General features: G+C 47.4%; 1 protein-coding gene across 3 annotated transcripts in view; it reads right to left on the bottom strand.

The window, feature by feature from the left end:
• Positions 1 to 567, bottom strand: part of sestd1 (SEC14 and spectrin domains 1) — a 218,177-nt gene extending 217,610 nt beyond the window's left edge. Inside the window, exon 1 of one of the 3 annotated variants that reach the window (XM_038789283.1) lies at positions 419 to 567. The gene's annotated coding sequence lies outside the window, so the exon portion shown is untranslated. Of the gene's footprint in view, positions 1 to 104; positions 315 to 418 lie in introns of those variants that run through there. The other 2 variants (XM_038789284.1, XM_038789285.1) reach the window with 2 other exon arrangements.
• Between the last annotated feature and the right edge of the window lie 14,338 nt (positions 568 to 14,905).

Genomic DNA, 14,905 nt, shown 5'->3' with positions numbered 1-14,905 from the left:
CACACACAAAAAAATCATCAGTGTCAGCGACTGGGAAAGAACCACGAGCTGGCAGTGGGCGCTGCCACTGAACAAAGCTCCGTCCACCCCACTTCAAGGCCTACCTTTCCCTCAAGCCTTCAGCCTAGCAACAGCCGCAATCGTGATTTATTTCACACAGCAAAGAAAAACACCACGCACAGGATTTCCAGCACCAGTCCATTCCGCACGATCGTTACTGGTTCTGCTTTGGGCGGCCAAGAGGAGAGAGAGTGCGGGGCCGCCCAGCTGCCCGGGGCAGACTCGCTCCTTTGTTGCCGGGGAGACTCGCTCTGCCTCCTCCCCCCCGCACAGCCCCACCCCAGCCACGCGGACAGGTGAACCAGCGCGAGCACCCCCCCCCCCCCCCCCGACCGACCGACCTGCTGCACCCGCTCACCTGAGGACAGGGGACTGTCCGCAACTCCCTGTCGCATATCCCGGCACTTCCCCTCCGACCTCCCGCTGCGGTTTTCTCTCTCTCTCTTTCCCTTCTCTCTTGAAGTGTAAGAGAAGCACACACAGGGCAGCAAGCAACCGGCTCACTGCAAGCAATCTCAATTAACGCTGCCTGCAGCTCTCAGCGGCGTTTTTAACATATTAACGTCTGATACAAAATTAATGTTTCACGCACAACAAATAACCTGCTTGCACAACAAAGCAGAAGTTTCCACCACCTCCAATGCAGCAACGTATGATTGAGATCAATGAACAGATGGAAATCCACCACATAAAATAAATCTCACAACCGAGGGAAAATAAATTTGAAATTCAGCAAAACCAAATCATATTTCATCAAAATGAATCCCTTTTTCTTTTCAACAAGGTTGCCAGACGCAGGTTGTCTGCTTCTTGAATATATTGCCTGATATACTTTCCAAAATATGAAGAGCTATCAAAGAGAATTTTTAAACTGCCTCACTTGATATACTTTCCAAAATATGAAGAGCTATCAAAGAGAATTTTTAAACTGCCTCACCAACCCAAGTTATTAACGAGCCATTGGTTATTTTTACTGTCTGAAACATGGTTAATATCTAAAGGCTTACAGAGCGTGAAATCAGATCTGTCTCAAAGTGCATCACTTGCCTTACTTTGGCAGAGATTAGATTTTATTCAAATTTGTCACTTTCATCAGCAATGTTGAAAATGTTTGATGGAACATTTCATAGACTTTGTCATGTACAGCTTTCTACCCTTTCCTCCTGAAGATACTGACTTTTGCTGAAACAACATTCTACAAATAGCAGTAAGTAGCCTCCACTATCTTGTCCACGTCGCAGTCATTTCGGCACAGACGAAAGTCATAGAGTCCATGCCACCTGTGACGATTGGGAGATGTTAGGAAAATTAGAATATAAATGTAATAAACAATTTAAGGGTTAAAAACCTGGGGTTAGAATGTATTTGTTTATAAAGGATTTTGTTTTACTTCTAGGAAACAGCAGGTGAAATTGACAAATTTTAATAAAATCTAATCTCTATAATTCTTTTTTTAATTTCAGAGTACCCAATTCATTTTTCCAATTATGGGGCAATTTTTGCATGGCCAATCCACCTACCCGGCATATCGTTTGGGTTGTGTGGGCGAAATCCACACAAACACGGGGAGAATGTGCAAACTCCACACGGACAGTGACCCAGTGCTGGGATTGAACCTGGGACCTCAGCTCTGTGAGGCTGCAGTGCTATCCACTGCACCACCCCGCCGCCCTATCTGATCTCTATAATGCATAGTGGATTGACTGGTGAGGTCCCTGGGGAATAAATGTGGTTTGCAGCCTGCAGAAAACATGGGGGGGATTCTCCAAAATGGCTGACACCAAAATTGGGAAAGGCAATTGGGTGGAGAATTGGTCTTGAGTCCAAATCGTGGCCAGCTGTGCGTCCACCGAAATGCCATGTTCCGGTTCTCGACAGTGGCGTCAAAGCGTTCTACTCCGCACGGACAGTACACAGCCCAGTCCATCACACAAACCTGCCTCCCATCCATTGACTCCATCGACACCTCCCGCTGCCTGGGGAAAGCGGGCAGCATAATCAAAGACCCCTCCCACCCAGCTTACTCACTCTTCCAACTTATTCCATCGGGCAGAAGATACAGCAGTCTGAGAACACGGACGAACAGACTCAAAAACAGCTCCTTTCCCACTGTTCCCAGACTCCTAAATGACCCTCTTATGGACTGACCTCATTAACACTACACCCCTGTATGCTCCATCCGAAGCCGGTGCTTACGTTGCTTACATTGTGTACCTTGTGTTGCACTATTATTTATTTTCTTTTATTTCCTTTTATTTTCATGTACTTAATGATCTGTTAAGCTGCTCGCTGAAAAATACTTTTCACTGTACCTCAGTACAGGTGACAATAAACAAATCCAAATCATTAGCGGACTGGCCCAGTATTCTCCAGGGCCTCCACGATGCTCAGCCTCCACCAACAGGAATTACTGATGGTGAGGTTCACTTGTGGTTTCAAAAATCGGGAAACAGGTTGCTGATGGAGAAAGAAGGTGTACAGAAAGTGTACCATATTGCCATGGTGTGCCGACAGTTGTGCCGCTGGCGGGGGGGGGGGGGGGGGGGGGGGGGGGGGGGGGCTTCTGCTAAGGCCGGAGAGAGTAGTGGGACTCAGCCAGGAGGTGGGCCGTGGGGTTGGGGTGGGCAGGCATGGAACACCATTGCCGCAGACTGCAAGACAACTATGTGACTGCACACCGCTGACTGCCCACTGTGAACTTACTGCCAGGGATCATATGGGTGCCTCCCCAGGCCACCCTCCTAAGTATCCTCTGGCCCCAGTCGATCCATCAATGGGATGGATGCATTCCAGCGCAACCAGTGCTAACATGTTGGCTGGGATGAGTGTGTGTTAGAAGTGGAGTTCTATTATGAGGCTACACCTTGTCAGCCTCTCAAGTGCGAATCCCAGCCCGAGCGAATCCAACACCATTTTTCATTGGAATCAGTCATGTTCTACGTGGCGTTGATGCTAGCCCATTAACAGTTCATGAATTGCTACGGGAGTAGTGCCAATTAAGCTGTCAATTCTATCCCGGAATCAGAACTTTGCCTCTGAAATGGAGAATCCCGTCCCATTTGTGTTTTTTGGGGGTGATGAGGCCATTGCTAGGTGGAGCCAAGGAATGCCATGAGAGATGTTTTAAGTAGCTGCGAAGAGAGTCAGAATTCCTGAAAAAAGGCTTTTGGAGGTGAAGTATGATCTAGCAACGTGTTTTAAGACCACAAATAAAGGAAGTCTTCTTTCCCAGTAGGATAGGGGAAAAAGAGGAATAATATTTTAAAAGCAGAGCATTCCTGTCTGAAGACATGGAAGAGGCTGAAACAACTGGGTTGAAGCAGCTATTTGAAGATATTCAGCAAGAATCTGAAGGGGTTCTAGCAAGAGCCAGGATCTGTTCTCTACTGCAAGTATTACTCTATGCCCTGCTAATTCTAGGCTGGATTAAGTGCTGTATGTTTCTTTTCTTATTGTTTAATGGGAAATTGGATAGTTGTGTTAAGGGGTAATTGTAAGCTAGTCTTTTTTCGGGTGTGAAGTTAAAAAGTTTAATATTGGATTATAATAAAGTTTTGTTTTAAAAGTAACCAAGCCCTATTTCTTTGTGCAATCACTCCTGGAGCAAATAATGGGCGACACGGTAGCATAGTGGTCAGTACTGCTGCTTCACAGCGGTAGGGTCCTGGGTTGATTTACGCTTAGGTCACTGTCTGTGTGGAGTCTGCATGTTCTCCCTGTGTCTGCGTGGGTGTCCTTCGGGTGCTCCGGTTTCCTCCCAAAAGTCCCGAGAAATGTGGTGTTAGGTGATTGGACATTCTGCATTCTCCCTCTGTGTACCCAAACAGGTGCCGCCCTGTGGTGACTGGGAGATTTTCACAGTAACTTCATTGTGGTGTTAATGTAAACCTACTTGTGACAATAATAAAGATGATTCGTATCTTTCTTCCCACACAGGCTTTCAAACTAACTAAAGTTTTGGGATTTCGGTCCAGTATCCTTTTTTTAATGTATTTTATTCCAAACATATTCAAAAGTACAAAAACACAAATCAGTAACACCCCACAGTTCATAGTTTGTGCAATTTTTCCTGCTTTTCCCCCTCCCTCCTCCGCGACAAACAATTCCTCAAACATCGTCATGGAAAGTCCCCACTGTGTCTCAAAGCCCTCAGCTGATTCCATCAACTCAAACTTGATCTTTTCCAGCTGAAGGAGGTCATGCAGGTCCCCCATCCAGGCCGCCACACTGGGGCAGTTGCCGACCTCCAATCCATCAATATCTTTCGCCGGGCAATTAGAGAGGTGAAGGCCATGACATTGGCCCTCCTCATCTCCATTAGCTTTAGCATTTCCGATACCACAAAGATTGCCACCATTGGGTCAGGCCTGGCCTCTACCCCCACAGTAGTATCCCGAATACTACCCCCCAGAATCTCTCCAACTCATCACAACCCAGAGCATGATTCACTGGTTCCCACCCACACTTCTCACACTCGTTTGCCACCCCCTGGAAGAACCCACTCATCCTCGCCCGAGTCATGTGCACCTTGTGCATTACCTTAAAATTGAATCAAGCTCACCCTCGCTCACGAGGAAGTTGAATTTACTCTACCTATGCCACGTCCTATCTCTCTCTCTCTCCCCCCCCCCCCCCCCCCCCCCCCCCCAGCTTCTCCTCCCATTTATTCTTGATTCTCACCCTTGCTCCCACAGCCAACCGTATATATCATCAATCCTGCCCTCCCCCTCCACATCCGGGAGCAGCAACCGCTCCAGCAGAGTATACTTGGGCAGCTGGAAAACTCTCTCCATTCCTTCTACGCTCATACCTGAATTCACTTCCCTTTGGCAGCTCCACCCGCTCCTGCAGCTCTTCCACACGTGCAAAATTCTCTTCCAAGTACAAATTCCTCGCCCTCACCAGCCCCTCCTCCCTCCACCTCCTGTACATGCCATCCGTTTCCTCTGGCTTAAACCTGTGGTTTCCACACAATGGTGTCAGCGCCGACATCCCCTCCATCCTAAAGTGTGTCCTCAACTGGTTCCACACCCTAATCGTGGACTGTACCACCGGGCTCACCGTGTACCTCCCCGGCGCCAGCGAAAGAGATGCCAGCACCATGGCACTCAGGCTGGATCCTCTGCAGAACTCCTCATCCATCATAACCCACTCTAACCTCTCTCCCTCCCACCACCATCTCACCTTCTCCACGTCCGCTGCCCAGTAGTAATGCAGTAGGTTTGTTAGCACTAATCCCCATTTCGGCCTCTGCCTCGGTCCAGTATCTTAGACACTGTTGGGGTCTGGTCTGGGATCATAATACACCTCTCTCTAAGACAATAATCAGTCCCAATCTTCCACTCTATCCCTGTAGTCTTGCAACCTTTTTTCCCTTCGGAGTTCCCAATTTCCCCTTTTTGTTTCCAATTTCCCCTTTTGAACATTGATTTTCTCCACTTCCACCACCCTTGTAGGTAGTAAACTCAGGATCACTACCTGGGTAAAAACGTTTCTCCTCACGTCCCTCCATATCTCTTGCACAAAATATTAAATCTGTGTACTTGAGCCCTTATACCAACAGCTAATGGGATCAACATGTGGGGCAGCAGGGTAGCATGGTGGTTAGCATAAATGCTTCACAGCTCCAGGGTCCCAGGTTCGATTCCCGGCTGGGTCACTGTCTGTGTGGAGTCTGCACATCCTCCTCCGGGTGCTCCAGTTTCCTCCCACATTCCAAAGATGTGCGGGTTAGGTGGATTGGCCATGCTAAATTGCCCGTAGTGTCCTAATAAAAGTAAGGTTAGGGGGGGTTGTTGGGTTACGGGTATAGGGTGGATACGTAGGTTTGAGTAGGGTGATCATGGCTCGGCACAACATTGAAGGCCGAAGGGCCTGTTCTGTGCTGTACTGTTCTATGTTCTAACATTTCTTTGTGTACCTGATCTAAACCTGTCATAATCTTATAAACCATGGGATGTAAGCCATCTGGACCACACAACTTATCAACTTAAGTATAGTTAGCCTTTCCAGTATTACTGCTTATTAATTTTCACCCAACCAGTACCTCTAACAACTCTATTTCTACCAATATTTTATAAGCACCCCCCTCTTTACTAAACACCAATACAAAGTATTCATTGAGTTTTTTAGCCTTGCTTTGTACTTCTAAGTACATATCACCTTATTTATCACTCGAAAAATGCACTCTAGCTCTGACTATTACTATTACTTACTATTACTTACTATTTACATGCCAGTAAACAATTTTTGGTACCTTTTTTGTTAGCTCTCATTCCATAAGACCATAAGACCATAAGACATAGGAGCGGAAGTAAGGCCATTCGGCCCATCGAGTCCACTCCACCATTCAATCATGGTTGATTTCAACTCCATTTACCTGCTCTCTCCCCATAGCCCTTAATTCCTCGAGAAATCAAGAATTTATCAATTTCTGTCTTAAAGACACTCCACGTCCCGGCCTCCACCGCCCTCTGTGGCAATGAATTCCACAGACCTACCACTCTCTGGCTGAAGAAATTTCTCCTCATCTCTGTTCTAAAGTGACTCCCTTTTATTCTAAGGCTGTGCCCCCGCGTCCTAGTCTCCCCTGCTAATGGAAACAACTTCCCTACGTCCATCCTATCAAAGCCATTCATTATCTTGTAAGTTTCTATTATATCTCCCCTCAACCTCCTAAACTCCAATGAATATAATCCCACGATCCTCAGACGTTCATTGTATGTTAGGCCTACCATTCCTGGGATCATCCATGTGAATCTCCGCTGGACCCGCTCCAGTGCCAGTATGTCCTTCCTGAGGTGTGGGGCCCAAAATTGCTCACAGTATTCTAAATGGGGCCTAACTAGTGCTTTATAAAGCCTCAGAAGTACATCCCTGCTTTTATATTCCAAGCCTCTTGAGATAAATGACAACATTACATTTGCTTTCTTAATTACGGACTCAACCTGCAAGTTTACCTTTAGAGAATCCTGGACTAGGACTCCCAAATCCCTTTGCACTTTAGCATTATGAATTTTGTCACCGTTTAGAAAATAGTCCATGCCTCTATTCTTTTTTCCAAAGTGCAAGACCTCGCACTTGCCCACGTTGAATTTCATCAGCCACTTCTTGGACCATTCTCCTAAACTGTCTAAATCTTTCTGCAGCCTCCCCACCTCCTCAATACTACCTGCCCCTCCACCTATCTTTGTATCATCGGCAAACTTGGCCAGAATGCCCCCAGTCCCGTCATCGAGATCGTTAATATATAAAGAGAACAGCTGTGGCCCCAACACTGAACCCTGCGGGACACCACTTGTCACCGGTTGCCATTCCAAAAATGAACCTTTTATCCCAACTTTCTGCCTTCTGTCTGACAGCCAATCGTCAATCCATGTTAGTACCTTGCCTCGAATACCATGGGCCCTTATTTTACTCAGCAGTCTCCCGTGAGGCACCTTGTCAAAGGCCTTTTGGAAGTCAAGATAGATAACATCCATTGGCTCTCCTTGGTCTAACCTATTTGTTATCTCTTCAAAGAACTCTAACAGGTTTGTCAGGCACGACCTCCCCCTTACTAAATCCATGCTGACTTGTCCTAATCCGACCCTGCACTTCCAAGAATTTAGAAATCTCATCCTTAACGATGGATTCTAGAATTTTGCCAACAACCGAGGTTAGGCTAATTGGCCTATAATTTTCCATCTTTTTTCTTGTTCCCTTCTTGAACAGGTGGGTTACAACAGCGATTTTCCAATCTTCTGGGACTTTCCCTGATTCCAGTGACTTTTGAAAGATCATAACTAACGCCTCCACTATTTCTTCAACTATCTCCTTTAGAACTCTAGGATGTAGCCCATCTGGGCCCGGAGATTTATCAATTTTCAGACCTTTTAGTTTCTCTAGTATTTTCTCCTTTGTGATGGCAACCATATTCAACTCTGCCCCCTGACTTTCCTGAATTGTTGGGATATTACTCATGTCTTCTACTGTGAAGACTGACGCAAAGTACTTATTAAGTTCCTCAGCTATTTCCTTGTCTCCCATCACTAGATTACCAGTGTCATTTTGGAGCGGCCCAATGTCTACTTTTGCCTCCCGTTTGTTTTTAATGTATTTAAAGAAACTTTTACTATCATTCCTAATATTACTGGCTAGCCTACCTTCATATTTGATCCTCTCCTTCCTTATTTCTCTCTTTGTTATCCTCTGTTTGTTTTTGTAGCCTTCCCAATCTTCTGACTTCCCACTACTCTTTGCCACATTATAGGCTCTCTTTTGCCTTGATGCATTCCCTGACTTCCTTTGTCAGCCATGGCTGCCTAATCCTCCCTCTGATAACCTTTCTTTTCTTTGGGATGAACCTCTGCACTGTGTCCTCAATTACTCCCAGAAACTCCTGCCATTGCTGTTCTACTGTCTTTCCCACTAGGCTCTGCTTCCAGTCGATTTTCGTCAGTTCCTCCCTCATGCGCCTGTAATTACCTTTATTTAACTGTAAAACCTTTACATCTTATTCTACCTTCCTTCTTTCAAATTGAAGACTGAATTCTACCATATTATGATCACTGCTTCCTAAGTGTTCCCTTACTTTAAGATCTTTTATCAATTCTGGCTCATTACATAACACTAAGTCCAGAATAGCCTGTTCCCTCGTGGGCTCCATCACAAGCTGTTCCAAAAAGCCATCCTGTAAACATTCAATGAATTCCCTTTCTTTGGGTCCACTGGCAACATTATTTACCCAGTCCACCTGCATATTGAAGTCCACCATGATCACTGTGACCTTGCCTTTCTGACATGCCCTTTCTATTTCGTGGTGCATTTTGTGCCCCTGGTCCTGACCACTGTCAGGAGGCCTGTACATAACTCCCATTATGGTTTTTTTGCCTTTGTGGTTCCTCAACTCTACCCACACAGACTCCACATCGTCTGACCCTATGTCGTTTAGTGCTATTGTTTTAATTTCATTTCTAATTAACAAGGCAACCCCGCCCCCTCTACCCACCTCTCTGTCTTTTTGATAGGTTGTAAATCCCTGGATGTTTAACTGCCAGTCCTGAACCCCCTGCAACCACGTCTCTGTGATGCCTACCACATCATACCTGCCAGTCACAATCTGGGCCACAAGCTCATCTACCTTGTTCCGTACACAGCGGGCATTTAAATATAGCACCTTTAATTCCCTATTGACTGTCCCTTTTTGTTTTCTTAGTGTGGTGGACCTTGGTTTACTGAGCCTTTCCATACACTGTGTCATATTTTGTGAGATGGGGACTATCGTAACCTCTCCTGAGCTCTGTCTTTTCGTGATTTTTTGTAATCCTAAGCAGCTACGCTTCCCACTGATTCCTTCACCTCTTGGTTCCCTGACTTTCCCTTCCCCCCAATCTCTAGTTTAAAGTCCTATTGACCACCCTATTTACTCTTTTCGCCAGAACACTGGTCCCAGCTCGGTTCAGGTGGAGACCATCCCAACGGTATAGGTCCCCCCTGTCCCAAAACTGATGCCAGTGTCCCATGAAAAGGAACCCCTCTTTCCCACACCACTCTTTGAGCCACGTGTTAACTTCCCTTATTCTTGCCTCCCTATGCCAATTTGCACGTGGCTCGGGCAGTAATCCGGAGATTATGACCCTTGAGGACCTGTTTTTAATTTGAATCCTAGCTCTTTATAATCTCTAAACAGGTCCTCTTTCCTAGACTTGCCTATGTTGTGGTACCGACATGGACCACAACAACTGGATCCTCCCCCTCCCTCTCCAATATCCTTTCAAGCCGGTCAGAGATGTCCCGCACCCTAGCACCGGGCAGGCAACATACCATGCGGGACCCTCTATCCTACTCACAAAGGATACTATCTATCCCTCTGATAATAGAATCCCCTACAACTACAACTTGCCTATTTACTTCCTCCCCTTGAATGGCCTGCTGAACCATGGTGCCTTGGTCAGCTGACTCATCCTTCCTGCAGCCCTGTTCGCCATCCACACAGGGAGCAAGTGCCTCGTACCTGTTGGACAGGGTCAAGGGCTGAGGCTTCTGAGTTCCTGACTGCTGGTTCCCTTTACCTGCCTGACTTGCAGTCACACCCTGCTGTCCCTGGCCACTGGCAGGATTTAAACTATTTACTCTGACAGGTGTGACTGCCTCCTGAAACAAAGTGTCCAGGTAAGCCTCCCCCTCCCGGATGTGCCTCAGTGTGTGAAGCTCAGACTCCAGCTCATCAACTCTGAGCCGGAGTTCTTCGAGCAGCCAACACTTACTGCAGATGTGGTCGCTGCAGCTCGCAATGGGATCTGCCAGCTCCCACATCAAGCAGCTTAAGCACATCACCTGACCAGCCATCTCTAATTAATTAATTTGTTTAATTTAAGTTTACGAGTTTTAAATTTGGGGCAGATTGGTTATCAACCAATCAGATCACAGCTTCCCTCTGACGTCACTTTTGAAAAAAAAGTGGAAAACAGGAAGTTACCGTTAGGTCTGTATACTCACCCAGAGACTGCTCCTCCTCCTCTGAACGGCTCCCGAAACTAGGCCTCGATCCCCGGGTTAAAGTGAGTTTTTATACTCACCCAGAGACTGCTCCGCCTCCTCTGAACGGCTCCCGAAACTAGGCCTCGATCCCCAGGTTAAAGTGAGTTTTTATACTCACCCAGAGACTGCTCCTCCTCCTCTGAACGGCTCCCGAAACTAGGCCTCGATCCCCAGGTTAAAGTGAGCTTTTATACTCACCCAGAGACTGCTCCTCCTCCTCTGAACGGCTCCCGAAACTAGGCCTCGATCCCCGGGTTAAAGTGAGTTTTTATACTCACCCAGAGACTGCTCCTCCTCCTCTGAACGGCTCCCGAAACTAGGCCTCGATCCCCGGGTTAAAGTGAGTTTTTATACTCACCCAGAGACTGCTCCTCCTCCTCTGAACGGCTCCCGAAACTAGGCCTCGATCCCCGGGTTAAAGTGAGTTTTTATACTCGCCCAGAGACTGCTCCTCCTCCTCTGAACGGCTCCCGAAACTAGGCCTCGATCCCCGGGTTAAAGTGAGTTTTTATACTCACCCAGAGACTGCTCCTCCTCTGAACGGCTCCCGAAACTAGGCCTCGATCCCCGGGTTAAAGTGAGTTTTTATACTCACCCAGAGACTGCTCCTCCTCCTCTGAACGGCTCCCGAAACTAGGCCTCGATCCCCGGGTTAAAGTGAGTTTTTATACTCACCCAGAGACTGCTCCTCCTCCTCTGAACGGCTCCCGAAACTAGGCCTCGATCCCCGGGTTAAAGTGAGTTTTTATACTCACCCAGAGACTGCTCCTCCTCCTCTGAACGGCTCCCGAAACTATCTCTTTGCCAGTCTTACTTCCCTCTTTGCTCCCTCTCTCAACTTATTGCATTTTTCCTGGTTCTCACATGAAGACTTCATTTGGCATGAATCATCCACCTTTTTTTTGTTCAATCATAATCTCTATCTCCTCACTATCCAAGGTGTCCTGGATTTGGAGTCCCTCGCTTTCCCTTCCTTTGAAATGTGGCGGTGGTGTATTACAGTTCATTCAAGGAATCAAAGTTGCTGTGTATACATGCGTGCCATAGTCTGGAGCTATTATGATGATAGGGGCTTCAACTTTCCATCACACAGCTGACCAGGAATGTCTTCCACTCTTACCACCTGTCATTGGCATGTGGTGGAATGATTTGCAGGTTGATCGTCAACCTGGCGGTTGTAGACGGAGGCAAAGATTCCACAAGAGGCCAGGCTAACAAGATACAACTCTCTTTACTCTCACATTAGATACAACAATTAATCCTCTCCACTCCCCGCAGTGTCACCTTCTCCGACTGCTCCCAGGTCGGTGTTTATATCCTGTTGGGAGTTCCTCCAGTTCAGTTCTTCAAACTCTTTTTCCGGGAACCCATTTTTACCAACCGGCCAACCTTCGGGGCCCAACCCGGCTGACCTTGTGCCCTATGCCGGCCGACCTGCACAACCCACCATTTTCTCTTACCTTGTTTGCTGCTGACAAAAATGGAGGAAATGGTTTTGGCCCTCGTACACGCTCCTCCAATGGAACCTATTGGATGAAGGTGAAGCCTTCCGGTGTCGGAAAGTATGGAGTCTCCATCTGTCCAAAGTTCTGCATTTTTGTCCTGTAAAATGTTATCAAATAAAACCCTCCTGAACTTGTAAAAAAAAAGTAAAATGAATAAAATAAATGAAAAAAATACAAATTTAATGAATAAAATAAATGAATTAAACCCCCCCCCCCCCCGAACTTGTAAAACAAAAAGCTTCAACCGTTTAAAAAAAAGCGGCCGCACTGCGCATGCGCGCCTGATCATAGGCACATGCGTGCTGATGATCGGGCACGCGTGCGCAGTGTGGCCGCATTTCTTTTACTTGTTCGCGGCCATTTTGAAGGCCGCTTGCAGCCGGCGTTATTAACAGCTGGCTGCTGCGACTGTTGCGCTCAGATTTGCACAATCGGGAGCGCTGCGACAGACGGCTCCACGAACCTCCCGACACCTGCCCGAGACCCACCTGCGGGTCGCGCCCCCGAGTCTGACAATGCCTGCTCCAGTTGACCCCCTATTTACCTGAGTAGTTCATACTCTGAGGTGTAGGAGGGGAATCAGATGTAATGCAAGTTTTGTCCCCGTAGGGACTGGTGACACCGCCCCCCCCCCCCCCCCCCCCCCCCCCTTCACGTCCAGAAAAATGTCCATGTCCTCAGGTGGTTTCCCTGACCGCTTGGGTTGTGGGCGGAGATCCAGGGGTGGTACAGCCAGCCCAAGAGGAGTGTAGAGCACCGGTGTCTGCCACTTCCCCAAGGATTGCCATAGCTGCACGGCTCAGACGGCAAGTCTGTTGGTACATTTGGTGCTGGCATATTGTCACCGGGCAGTCCAATATCCATATCAGAATCTGCGGCGCTGTCTACGACTTGAATGTTATATGTTTGCAGTATCCATTGTAACCAGAAGAATTCACTGTGCCTTCGGGGCCTCTCTGTGCCAGGTGTATACTGGTTAACGTTTTTGTACCTTTTTGTAGTTTTTGTACCCTTGGAGCAGTTTATGGTTGGTTATGATCATGTTTGTGCTGGTCCTGGGCGTAATTGAGAATGTAATGTATGGGGGCCATTTTGCTGTGTTTTCTTCTTTTTCATGCTTGTGAGTTTGGGACACTGAGGGTGGGGAGAGGAGGAGAGGTGGGGAGCAGGTGAGAGAGGGGGGATGGGTGAGTAGGAAAGGGTAGATGGAGCCCTTTCTTTGGACCTCCAGGTGGGAGTTTCCACGCCAGGGATTGGTTGGGATTGGCTGTATCATTTGTGGATCAACATGTCCTCCAGGTGAAGGCGAGGAGCTTATCCATGGCATTGCACAAGCTCCTTGATGCTTTTGGGGTTGGCATTGGGAGAATTAAGGGGCCGTGGTGAAAATCCAAGTGAATTTGCAGGTGCATCCATGTTGTTTTCGCGTTCGACCGGTCCCTTATGCTAATGACGAAAGGCTGAAGCCGAACTGCAGTGATTGGAGAGCCTCAGTGTAATTCGGCCGGTTTGTTTCACTGACTGGGTGGTGCCTGTGGTTCCCGTGATGAAATCAGGTCGGACTGCAGCAATTCTAAATTAACCGTCAGGATGGCTTCCCATTCAGACCAAACCCGCTGTCTCGAATTGAAGGTCTCTGTGCTACATTGGAAGGTTGTTCTACATTTACCAAGTTAGATGTGAGCAATGCTTATTTACAGTTTAATATGGACAAGGCCTTGAGAAAATATGTTACTATCAATATCTGAGGTATCAGTACTTCCGAGGTTCCACCTGCTTCAAGAAAACCACGATCAACCCAGTGCCAAAGAAGAACCAGACAGCGTCCCTCAATGAGTACCGTCCGTTGGCCTTGACATCTATCATTATGAAGGGCTTTGAGAGGTTGATCGTGAGACACATCGACTCCATACTTCCAGAATGCCTTGATCCACTGCAACTCTCATATCGCCACAACCCATCAATAGGAGACATTATCTCCCTACTCATCTCTGGAACATCTCGACAAGAAGGACTCCTACGTCAGGCTCCTATTCATTGACTACAGATCTGCCTTCAACACCATAATCCCAGCCAAGCTCAATAGCAGGGCCCTGCAAGGCTGCGTCCTTAGCCCCCTACTATACTCGCTACACACACACACACACAAACAATTGTGTGGCAAAATTTGGCTCCATCTCCATCTACAAGTTTGCTGATGACATGATCATAGTGGGTTGCACGGTAGCACAGTGGTTAGCACTGTTGCTCACAGCACAAGGGACCCGGGTTCAATTCCCGGCTTATATCGGGTGGCCCCTATTTGGCTGCATCACGGCCTGATATGGCAACTGCTCGGCCCAAGACCAGAAGTAACTACAGAGAGTCGTAAATACAGCCCAGTCCATCACGCAAACCTGCCTCCCATCCATTGACTCTGTTTACACCTCCCACTGCCTTGGGAAAGCGGACAGCATAATCAAAGACCCCACCCATTCGGGTTATTCTTTCTTGTATATCCTGCCCGATGGAAGAGTTTGGAAAAGTCTGAGAACACGCACTAACAGATTCAGAAACAGCTTCTTCCCTGCTGTTACCAGACTCCTGAGTTACCCTCTTATGGACTGAACTGATCTCTTCACACATCTTCTCTACTGAGTAGATTCAACTCCATATTCTTCACCTGTTGCCTGTGCCTAATAGAATTTCATAGAATTTACAGTGCAGAAGGAGGCCATTTGGCCCATCGGGTCTGCACCGACTCTTTGAAAGAGCACCCTACCCAAGTCCACACCCTATCCCCACAACCCAGTAACCCCACCCAACATTAAGGGCAATTT

The sequence above is a fragment of the Scyliorhinus canicula genome, chromosome 2 (genome assembly GCF_902713615.1).
Source record: "Scyliorhinus canicula chromosome 2, sScyCan1.1, whole genome shotgun sequence".
Taxonomy (NCBI): Eukaryota; Metazoa; Chordata; class Chondrichthyes; order Carcharhiniformes; family Scyliorhinidae; genus Scyliorhinus; species Scyliorhinus canicula.
The sequence above is the reverse complement of the archived record's forward strand: the minus strand, read 5'-3'. Positions and strand labels throughout refer to the sequence as shown.